Source organism: Sprattus sprattus (assembly GCF_963457725.1).
Source record: "Sprattus sprattus genome assembly, chromosome: 11".
In the NCBI taxonomy this organism is placed as follows: Eukaryota; Metazoa; Chordata; class Actinopteri; order Clupeiformes; family Clupeidae; genus Sprattus; species Sprattus sprattus.
The window spans coordinates 12643073-12652950 of record NC_137909.1 but is presented as its reverse complement, the minus strand read 5'-3'; positions in this window follow the sequence as shown (position 1 = coordinate 12652950).

The following is a 9878-nucleotide window of genomic DNA, read 5'->3' as shown; positions in this document are numbered from 1 at the left end:
CTTTAAGTGTCTGAAGTTCCTTTATTCAGCCCTATGGACGTCACAAAGCCATTGTTCCATCTGCCAGGAGAGGACAGTGTATGTATGTTTAAATGTTGACATTTTATGATGCTTGTGCATGAAGCATAAATGACACAGCGTTTTTTCTAATTGACTGCTAAAAAATGTTGTCAGTGCTGCTTTATAACATTCTATGACTTTTAAATGAAAGTGTATAACTAAAACCCTATTGGTCACTGGTAAGCCGTTTATATTGTATACAGGCTGGCTAAATCCTCCATGTGTTAGTAGTTAATGAAAGACTTGAGAAACATACCTATTGACTCTTGTCCAGGACATTTGCCATCAATCTTTCTGGATTAGCAGCGTTAATGACAATGTCAGGAAGTTCACAGTAATTCAGCCATAATATGCCGTTTGAGTGACAGGGTAATCTGCCAGTCAACTCAGTTAAACATTGGCACAGTCCCATCTCCCTCATTCTGTGCATATGCAAACAATGGCCCAGCACAGACAAGCACACACACACTCCTTTACACGCACACACACCTTTAGGCACACACACACACACACACACACACACACACACACACACACACACACACACACACACACACACACACACACACACACACACACCATGCCAGCCAGCAGCTCCAGCATCTTTGATGTGGGGGGTCGGAGAGAGATAACCCCACCCCAGCTGTGCCTGGCCCTGTAGTAGGCCACTGTTTGAAGCAGACTTAGACATCACAGCACACTCTCTGTTTTTCTGTCTCTATCCCTCTTTCTCTCTTGTTCTCTGTATCTCTCCACCCCTCTGTCTCTCTTTCTCTCTCCATTTTGCCTTCTCCCTTCCCTTCCTTTCCCTTCCCCTCCCTTCCCTTCCCTTCCCTTCCCTTCCCTTCCCTTCCCTTTCTCTCTTTCTCTCTCTCTCTCTCTCTCTCTCTCTCTCTCTCTCTCTCTCTCTATCTTCCCTCTCCCTCTCTCTTTCTCTGTATCTCTCTCTCCCTCTCTCAATCTCCCTTTTTTGTTTTCACAGGGGACAAAGATGAGAGAGGGCTTTTTTGAGTGAGAATTCAAAGCTCTGTAAAGCTCCAGGTCCCCACGCTCCCTCTGTGCATGTATGCATGTTTGGGATGATGGCCACGGGGTGCCCACTGCTACGAGAAGTTTACGTGCACACATACCATAGCATGTACACAGCGTCCAAAGGCAGTCTGTCTGAAGTCTAGCTCATCAAGAGGGCAAATCAGCTGCACCTAGAAGAAGAAGAAGAAGAAGTGAGATCTAGAATTTGATTTGATAATCCACACTAGATGGTGTATGGATACATATGTTCTGTACTGTGTGGAGGGTATACAACATTAAAGGATAAATTGTTTCTTTACAGGAAAAAAAATGACATCTGTCCAATACAAAGAATCAACACACTCTCATAGTTGTACGGTCAGTCAAGTTAGTGGTGCATGTTTTAAATAACGTCAGACTTTTGGGAAGCTTTCAACTTCAAACCTGGCCAGCTATCTGCACTCCCTTCCTCCCTCTCTGGGACGACCAGGCTTCTGATGAGAGCTCTTATTGATAACTACAAGAAAGCTTTGTTTTCTTTCAACCCAAAATGATGAAGATGAAGAGGAGGACATCCGGACATCCGGACACCCAAAATGATGAAGATGAAGAGGAGGACATCAGTGCATGTGTGTGTGAGTGTGTGTTTGAATGAAAGACAGACAGAGAAGAAATGTGTGTGTGTGTGTGTGTGTGTGTGTGTGTGTGTTTTCATTAACAAAATTCAAGTTTTAAACAATTCATTCGAGAAACATTATTTACATTATTTACAATATTTCTGTCTGAGTCTGTTAATAATCTACATTCTTACATTTTTTTGTATGTTTAAATACAATTATTGAGAACCTCTTAGATCAAAAGTCAGTTTTTCTATGTATTCCTATTCATGTCCCAGGACCATATAGAAGATGTTATTGAAAACTCCAAAAAACACAACATCCAATAACAACAACAACATGCAGTATGTACTCATTTCACTATTTGAACATATGAACTTCTACTTTTATGCGAGTTACTATTCAAAAATTGAAAATGTTACATACATTTGATCTCTAATTCTTTTTGTCACCTCAAAAAAAAGTGTATGCAGCTCAAGAATTATGAGCTACTAATCCATCGCTTCTTTACAAGGTTAAAGCGGCCTCATTGCTCAATCATCATCTTATCGCTCTAAGCAATTCACAATTCCATGTGTCACATTAAGAATGGATGAACCCATTTCATTTATTAAGGATTCTGAATGAATTTTGAATTAAAGGGCTGGTTTTAATTCAGTGTGGATTGCATCAGGAGGCGAAAAATAGGATCAGAAATGATATCTACCCTGTCAGGAGAAATGATTGAGAAAGAGCAATCAGCCTTGCTGCCTGCTACACCATAAAACACCCAGATTGGGGGAGAGTGTGGACATGCTATGCAAGGCTCAGGCAAGAAATCATAGTTCAGCCCTGGCAGGGGGCAACTGGTTTCATGCAGGTTGAAATGCTGTTGAAATGTCAGCCAACCTGATTGTGTGCTTGTGTGTTAGATGAAACCAAGATGGAAGGCTGGGGTTTGAGAGTATTGATGGTCTGTTGTAAAAGTTGGCCATGATGGATGCTGTGCAATTGAGCACAGAAGCACCCCGCAGATCCGCATGACTTGGGGAAGCGTATGGAATGCATGATGGAGCTCAGTAGACAGGATGTCTCCTCATATTTTATGATTGGTAATTGGTGTCAATAAAATGTATTCACAATAGGAAAACAGGGCCACGAATGAGTTATGTAAGACAGTAAAAGCAAGGTCATTAAATCCCATATAATATCAATCAGTACACAAATGCATTCTCTTAAGACTCTCTAAAATGTTCAATGTTGTTCTAGTCTGCTCTGCAGTAAAATACTATTTGACAAAACCATATTGAAGTCAGAAAGGAGCAACTGTCTTAGGATAGCTTCCTCATAAGCTATACGAATGAGAATTATCACGTGCATCGAAAAAAAGCATGTAAAGCCTGGAGATGATTTCTACTTTGAGTAAGATAGTTAGCAATAAAGACAAGGCATGGCATTTTTATTTTCACATTTCTTATAGAGAATATTACCTCTGTTCAGCAAACCCACTGACACTAGAAGGTGAAAATAGCAATGTAGGAATGCAGAATCATTGGCCTGGGTCATATTTTATAGGAGTGTATTTCTGTTACCTTATCCCAAACCCATATCATGGAAAACCTCTCACAATTAATATGCGCACAATTAATACCTACTTTACTGAACTCCTAATAGGGGAGGAAGAGGGGAAGAGGTGCAAACGGGAGAAAGAAGGTCAGGCTTCAGTGGCCAGCACCACCCAGACCACTAATTGTTTATGGCATTTGAAAGACCAAGCCATAAACTAACGACTGTTGTCAGGCAGATTCCTGAAACCCTTCACCTTTTCAGGTGTTTACAGGTCCACATAACAGAGTTCTGTAAGAAACCGAGTCCCTTAGGGAAACGAGATTTAGCAGATGCTTTCTTGGTTTGATTATTTACTGATACACCTCTTTTCACTCATTGAGAAAGATAGATAGATCGATTGATAGATATCCTATTAGGATGTCTCAAATGATTGTACTCTAATGGTTGTTTTGCTTGCACTGAAACTAATCGTGGAATAATATGGTCTTATGAACCCTATGAACCTTGTTGTGGGGGAGGAGCATGTAAAACAGGGTTGTTGAAGCTGCATAGGCTTTTCAGTTATAATCACTAACATATGTCTTTTAATTACCACAGTCAGCATTCAGATGCCATTCGAATTAGTGTTGATGAACTTATTAACTTAGATATGTACTGGGATACTATGCTGTCATATCACATAGAAAAGATTTGTGATCATTTTTGCCCTCACAGCATTTTTTTTTAAAAAAATACTCTAGATGTAATTCCTTTATTCAATTTACATATTCACATGTGTGGTAGTCTAATATTTCAGATATAATTGTTGGGATTGGGACAAAAAAAATAAAATAAAAAAATAAAACAGTTACGGCATGTCACATCTCTGAGTCACCTCAAGTCGATTTCACAGTTTGTGCCGGCCCACCAGTGGCCTTGCCCATGAACCTTTGTACCAAACTGGGAGGACCCAGAAGACTGTTGCTCAATAGCGAAGATCAGTCCATTTCCACAGCTCATTGTGCACCTGCAGAGAGAGAAAAAAAATCTCCAAGCAATCTGTCACCACATCCGCATTCAAAACATTTGATTTGAATGTATCCACTAGAAGGCAGGCTTCAAATGTATCTGACATTATGACATGTGGCTGAATGGAACATTCCTGCCTATCAAAGAACAGGAACTTATCCGTCAACATCTACCTTCAATGAAAGAATTTAGATGTGTTTGGATGACACACTAATACATTTTCTGTGCATTTTAATTTAGAAAAAGAAAGGTGGCTTTAGCCCCTATCCATTTATGGTTAAAGAAAAAGGTCAGCTGTTTTCATGTGCATTTTTTGCATTTATCTGAAATCCTCGTGTTGTTCATGTGGATGTCAAGTGTATTTGCAGAAGCAATCTGCCACTTCAAGGTGCCCACACGCTCACACAGAGAGTCATGCACACATTCTCACACACTCGGTCATACACGCAGACATAGGGAAACATTTGAGCGGTACACAGTCAGTCTGAGTAAAAGCATCCTACAGTGTTGCTGTGCAAATGATAAATGCACAGACTGAAGGCCAGAGGAAAATCACCACCATCAGTCACACAGGACAGGATGGGCTGCTTCATCGCTCCCCCCCTCTCTTCTCCTCTCTTCTCTTCTCCACTCCCCTCCTCTCCTCTCCTCTCCTCTCCTCTCCTCTCTGCTGTTCTCCTCTCCTCTTTGCTGTTCTCCTCTCCTCTCTTTTGTTCTCCTCTCCTTCTCTCCTCTCCTCTCCCCTGTTCCTGTTCTCTCCTCTTCACTCTGCTGCTGGAATGGACACGCCACTCGGATGACACCGTCACCCTGAAAATTAAACCTATTCTCCTGACCTTCAATCATATTCAAGCGATTTGTTCAGCATACGCACCTGTTAGACTGTCCTGCCCTTTAGGGCTCTGACATGACAAATAGTATATGTTTACATGCTTGATTCATCCAATTAGAAACTGAATTTCCATCTTTTAGGCTACTTGTATGCCCTACAGTCTTTTTGTAACAGCCATGTTCTATACCACCTGCTTTAACTAATTAGGAGCCTGCTCTGGGTCATGGCATGGGCTAATCATTTTGACAGGTGGTGCAGAGCATGGATTGTATCAATACCTGCACGATACCCAGGAGTTTGGCAGGGCCGGCCTTTTGTCATGAAACATTATAAACAATCATTTGGGCTGATGCCCAATCAATACTTGGCAAAGATCACTGATCATCTCTCAAGAAGGGGAGTATTCCAAGTATGTGGTATAGTGACAAATCAGAGTAAGTGGAACATTTTGTAATATGAGAGCACTATGGGTTCATTTTCAGCAAAAAAAAACAACAATATGGCTCATCTTTTAGGAGTTTTATCACTTCTTCTGAATTGACTTATCTGGGTTTGTCACTAAACCAGGTAGTTGGAATTACAACCCTGGTCGATGTCACAAAAGAAGCTCTTTACTACCTGAACACACAAAAAAACGACGCAAATGATTCAACTCCCACGTCCTCAACCCAATTTGCACTCATGAATCAGAGGGAGTGAGAAAAAAGAAAAACATCCAGCACCAAACTCGTTCCCCAATCAGTGTGTACACTCCTTATTAGTTTGAGGAAACTCCCATTCATATTACAGGGTTTCCTTTGTGGAGTGAGACATCAGCTCTGATTACTGAATGACACCCTTTCTCTCACCGCATAGAGGGACTGATTGCACTCGGAATAAAGGCAAAGTGGAGGATCTTGGCCTTTTTAAAAAAAATATTTACCTCTAACACCATTACCCTGTACGTTGTATTTGTTCTCACTGGAAATGAACTAAAATGTATACATAAAGACTTGAATCACTCATTTGTTCAAAACACCAACAACAGGCACTTTTGTTCTCACTTAGTATTCCCATAGTTAAATACATATTCACCAATCAGTCATCAGGAACTCTAAAAATAAGTGTGTTAAAAAAACGTATTCATATTGCCAACGTCTCACTGCTCACAGTGTACATTTTCACTGAAAGGACAAAATGAGTGAAAGGTAAAAACACCAACTGACATTGGGCCTCATTTAAGAAGAATTTAAGAAGGACTTTCTTCTGAACTCCACTTCGGTGGATTTAGGAAAACATTTGCCATTCTCGATAGTTTTCTCATCCGGGATTTCTTCTGAACTTCAGAAGACTTTCAGAACGCAAAATAGCAGTCGTAACTCTGCCGGAATCTTCTCAAATGCGGTTCCTCAAATACACAGGGCCATCTTGTGGTTATTTGAGGAACCGATTTTAAAAAAATGGGTCAAGGGGTGGACTGTAGCTCACACAGTAGCCCCGACCACATTCGGGCTTGACGCCCATGGAGGACACAGGTTCAAATCCGGCCCAATGTCATTTCTCCAGTCCACTCCCCACTTCTTCGCCCTCTCATTTCCTGTCCCACTGTTCACTTACCTATCAATTAAAGGCATAAAAAAGCCAAAAACAAATCTTTAAAAAAAAAAAAAATAATGGCTGAATTTGTGAGAAACCGTTGGTGATTGCGTTCACGTCAATTCTACAGACAACCTTGGATTTAAATAATTATAATAATAATAAATACGAGAATATTTGTATCATTAACAACTACGTTTCACATTTATAGTCATAATTCTACAAGGCATCGTAATGTCATTAAATAAATAAAAGGACTACACCAGGATGCTAATCCAGACTATTCTCATTTGTAGATCCACGTTGGTGGAATGAACTAGCTAGCACTACAGAGCAGGCACATCCCTCTCTACCTTTAAGAAGCTTTTGAAGACTCAACTCTTCAGAGAGCACCTCCCTTACTAACTAACACTTCGATTAGTGCTTGACTTGCACTTACAGCAGTTGCATTCCTGCACTTTCTTTTTTCTTTTCTACCTCGTTTTTCTATTTATTATGTAAAGTAGTATTTATTGTTACACTAGGTCAGTGGCGGCGCCAGGGGGGGGCTAGGGGGTGCTAGAGCACCCCCTAGATTGGCCATAGCACCCCCATAGCACCCCCAAGAAAATAATGGTTTATTTAGGCCTATTATTGTTATTTAATTTCATTCTGAGTTCTTAATAAAATGTATTGTGTGATAATAATATTTTAATCACAAAAGAAAATAACAGATTGAAATAAACAGATTGTTCACGTAGCACGACACAGACACGTTGCGCGTGAACGTGATTGTTCAATGAGTAGTAGGCTAAGTAACAGTAATCCTCGCGAGCGGTCAATTCTAAGTCAAGCGTTCACAAAATCACGAAAATGGATCGGTATTTGATCCGCAAATTTCCTCGAGTTGAATAAGATGTTCAAGAGGAAGAAAAATGCAAGAGGTGTTGGATTCTGATTCTGATGTAGAAGAAGAGGAACATCCTGGTCCAAGTCAACCCTTCACCTCTACTGAGGGCGCTGCTAGCCATGCTGCTAGCACCCTGGGTGACTTAAGCATGAACGCCCAGGATGGTCCGAAAAGACCAATATTACAAAAATGTTGTGGAAAGCTTGCGCTACACTGCTTGTCAGGGGATCTCACAGCGAGGCCACATTGAAGATGAGGATTCAGCAAACAGGGGTAATGTCCGTGAGTTGCTATCTGTAATTGGAAAATTTGATAAAACCGTTCAGAAAAAGTTAGATAACAACCCGTCAAATGCAAAGTATGTGCACCATGACGTGCAGAATGAGATCATCAATGTAATGGCAGAAATGATTAGGAAACAATTAAGGGATGTTTTAAGCATAGTTTTGTGCGCACTTTTTGATACACTTTTTGATCTCTTATTATTGTGGTTTCTACTGTTTGGTCTCATTCATGTTTTTATTGATTGTGACCTAAAATAATATAGCCTACACTTTTTGAAAGCATTTCTGACTCTTTGCCTTTTTAAGTTAATTCTATCTGATATTCTAATCTGCCGTCTTTAGTTAGAAGTGTATTGAACTTGGTATGTTTAGTTTAATTTGTCGCACATGGTAGTGGTGACCTGGTAGTCATCTGGCGCAAACTTAAATTCACACACTGAAGTAAGTGAAGTATTTGGGATTACGTTATCTATAACATGCTGCATCCATTTTGACCGTCGGAGATGAACGCAGCTTTGTTCGCGTCCGTCAGAAGTAGCCTAATGATAATGATAATACGATCGATTTGAATGACGCTTTTTATGTACCCCAAAGACGCGTTAGAGATCAAACGTCTAAACATATGTGACGATATGGTGGGGAGGTGTTGTAGGTGTTTTGCTCGCTTTCCACTTAGACATGACTCGCCTTACGAGGTGCTTTCGTGTGGATTCGGGAGATTCCGACAGCGCACGTCTCTACGGTTGCTTGCCCTAATAAGGACCTGGCGGGCGTGTATGTATGCAAATCCACTTTCACAAGAACGCGCATCAATTTAAGAAACTAATCCGGCGGAACACAGCAGAGAAGACTTTGGCTGCTTATGAACGCATTTTCAAGCGTGCAGGAATGCGGCGGAAGTGTTTCCCTTACTTTGTTTTTACGAAGTCGTGTAAGAAACATTTCAAAAGAATTTCAGAAAATGATCGAGAATGAGGCCCATTGAAAATAAAAGGAATGATTAGCAGGTTTTTGGGAAATGAACACTTGAAAATCCATTCTCCTGCGTGCACAGTAAGAGAGGAGAAGAGAATGGGATGAGAGTTCTTCGGAAGTACAAGATGGGAGTGTAGGAGAAAGTGGAAGGCTAAAATACTGATATACATTGCTTTGGGCTTGAGGAGTCAGTAAAGTTTTCTTAAAAAACCCTCTACAGTCCAATGCCTTTTAGACTTTTCTAAGTTGTCTGACATGCCTTGATGTTTTTGTACATTTCCCTTAACTAAAAACAAATGGAATATCTAATTATATATTCTGGAAGACCTCAGCAATAATATCATGTAAGTAAAAGGAATGTAGTAAAAAAAGGTTTAATTAAATCAAATGTAAACATACCCTACAGAAAAAAATTATATCCCGGACGAGGGATATGGACTGACGACAGTTGTTAAAGAGCTGCTGGGGTATCATATGTTGCGGTTGAGTATCAGCCTCGGGCATCTTCCCTAGTCACAACTGTAACTCTCGACATGACCTGTCAGCGGCAGTGAAATGAGTTCTGTCCTGCTTAAACGATAAGTTATCACACAGTTGATTTAGGCTCATGTAGTGGTAACAAGGTGTTCTCCTGCGCTGAATGCTTAAAAAAAAGCATGTACTGTCAGAGTTTTCTGAAACATGATGGGCAATACATTATTAACAGAGCTGTGTGGGATGTGTGAATGATGAACAACATCCTGGCTGCTGCTGGTTCGATAGGTTAGATTAATTAAATATGTTTCATCTGCACAAACAAAGAACTCTTTCTAACTCTAGTCTCTATACGACAGCCGTGTGTGTGTTTGGCACACCAGAAACCCACACATTGTCAGGAGTGTTTTTTTTTGTATCAAAGGACAGGCTACTTAAGAAACGATACAGACTTGGTTAGAGGTTTAGGTGAAAATACAGAACTCACACATTGGAGGTCGACAGTCTCTGCAGGCATGAATATCCAAGCTCTGCCCGGCGGCTACTGCAGTGAAGATGATATTCCACTGCTTGGGGCGTGATCAATACCCCCAGCCCTGCACTGC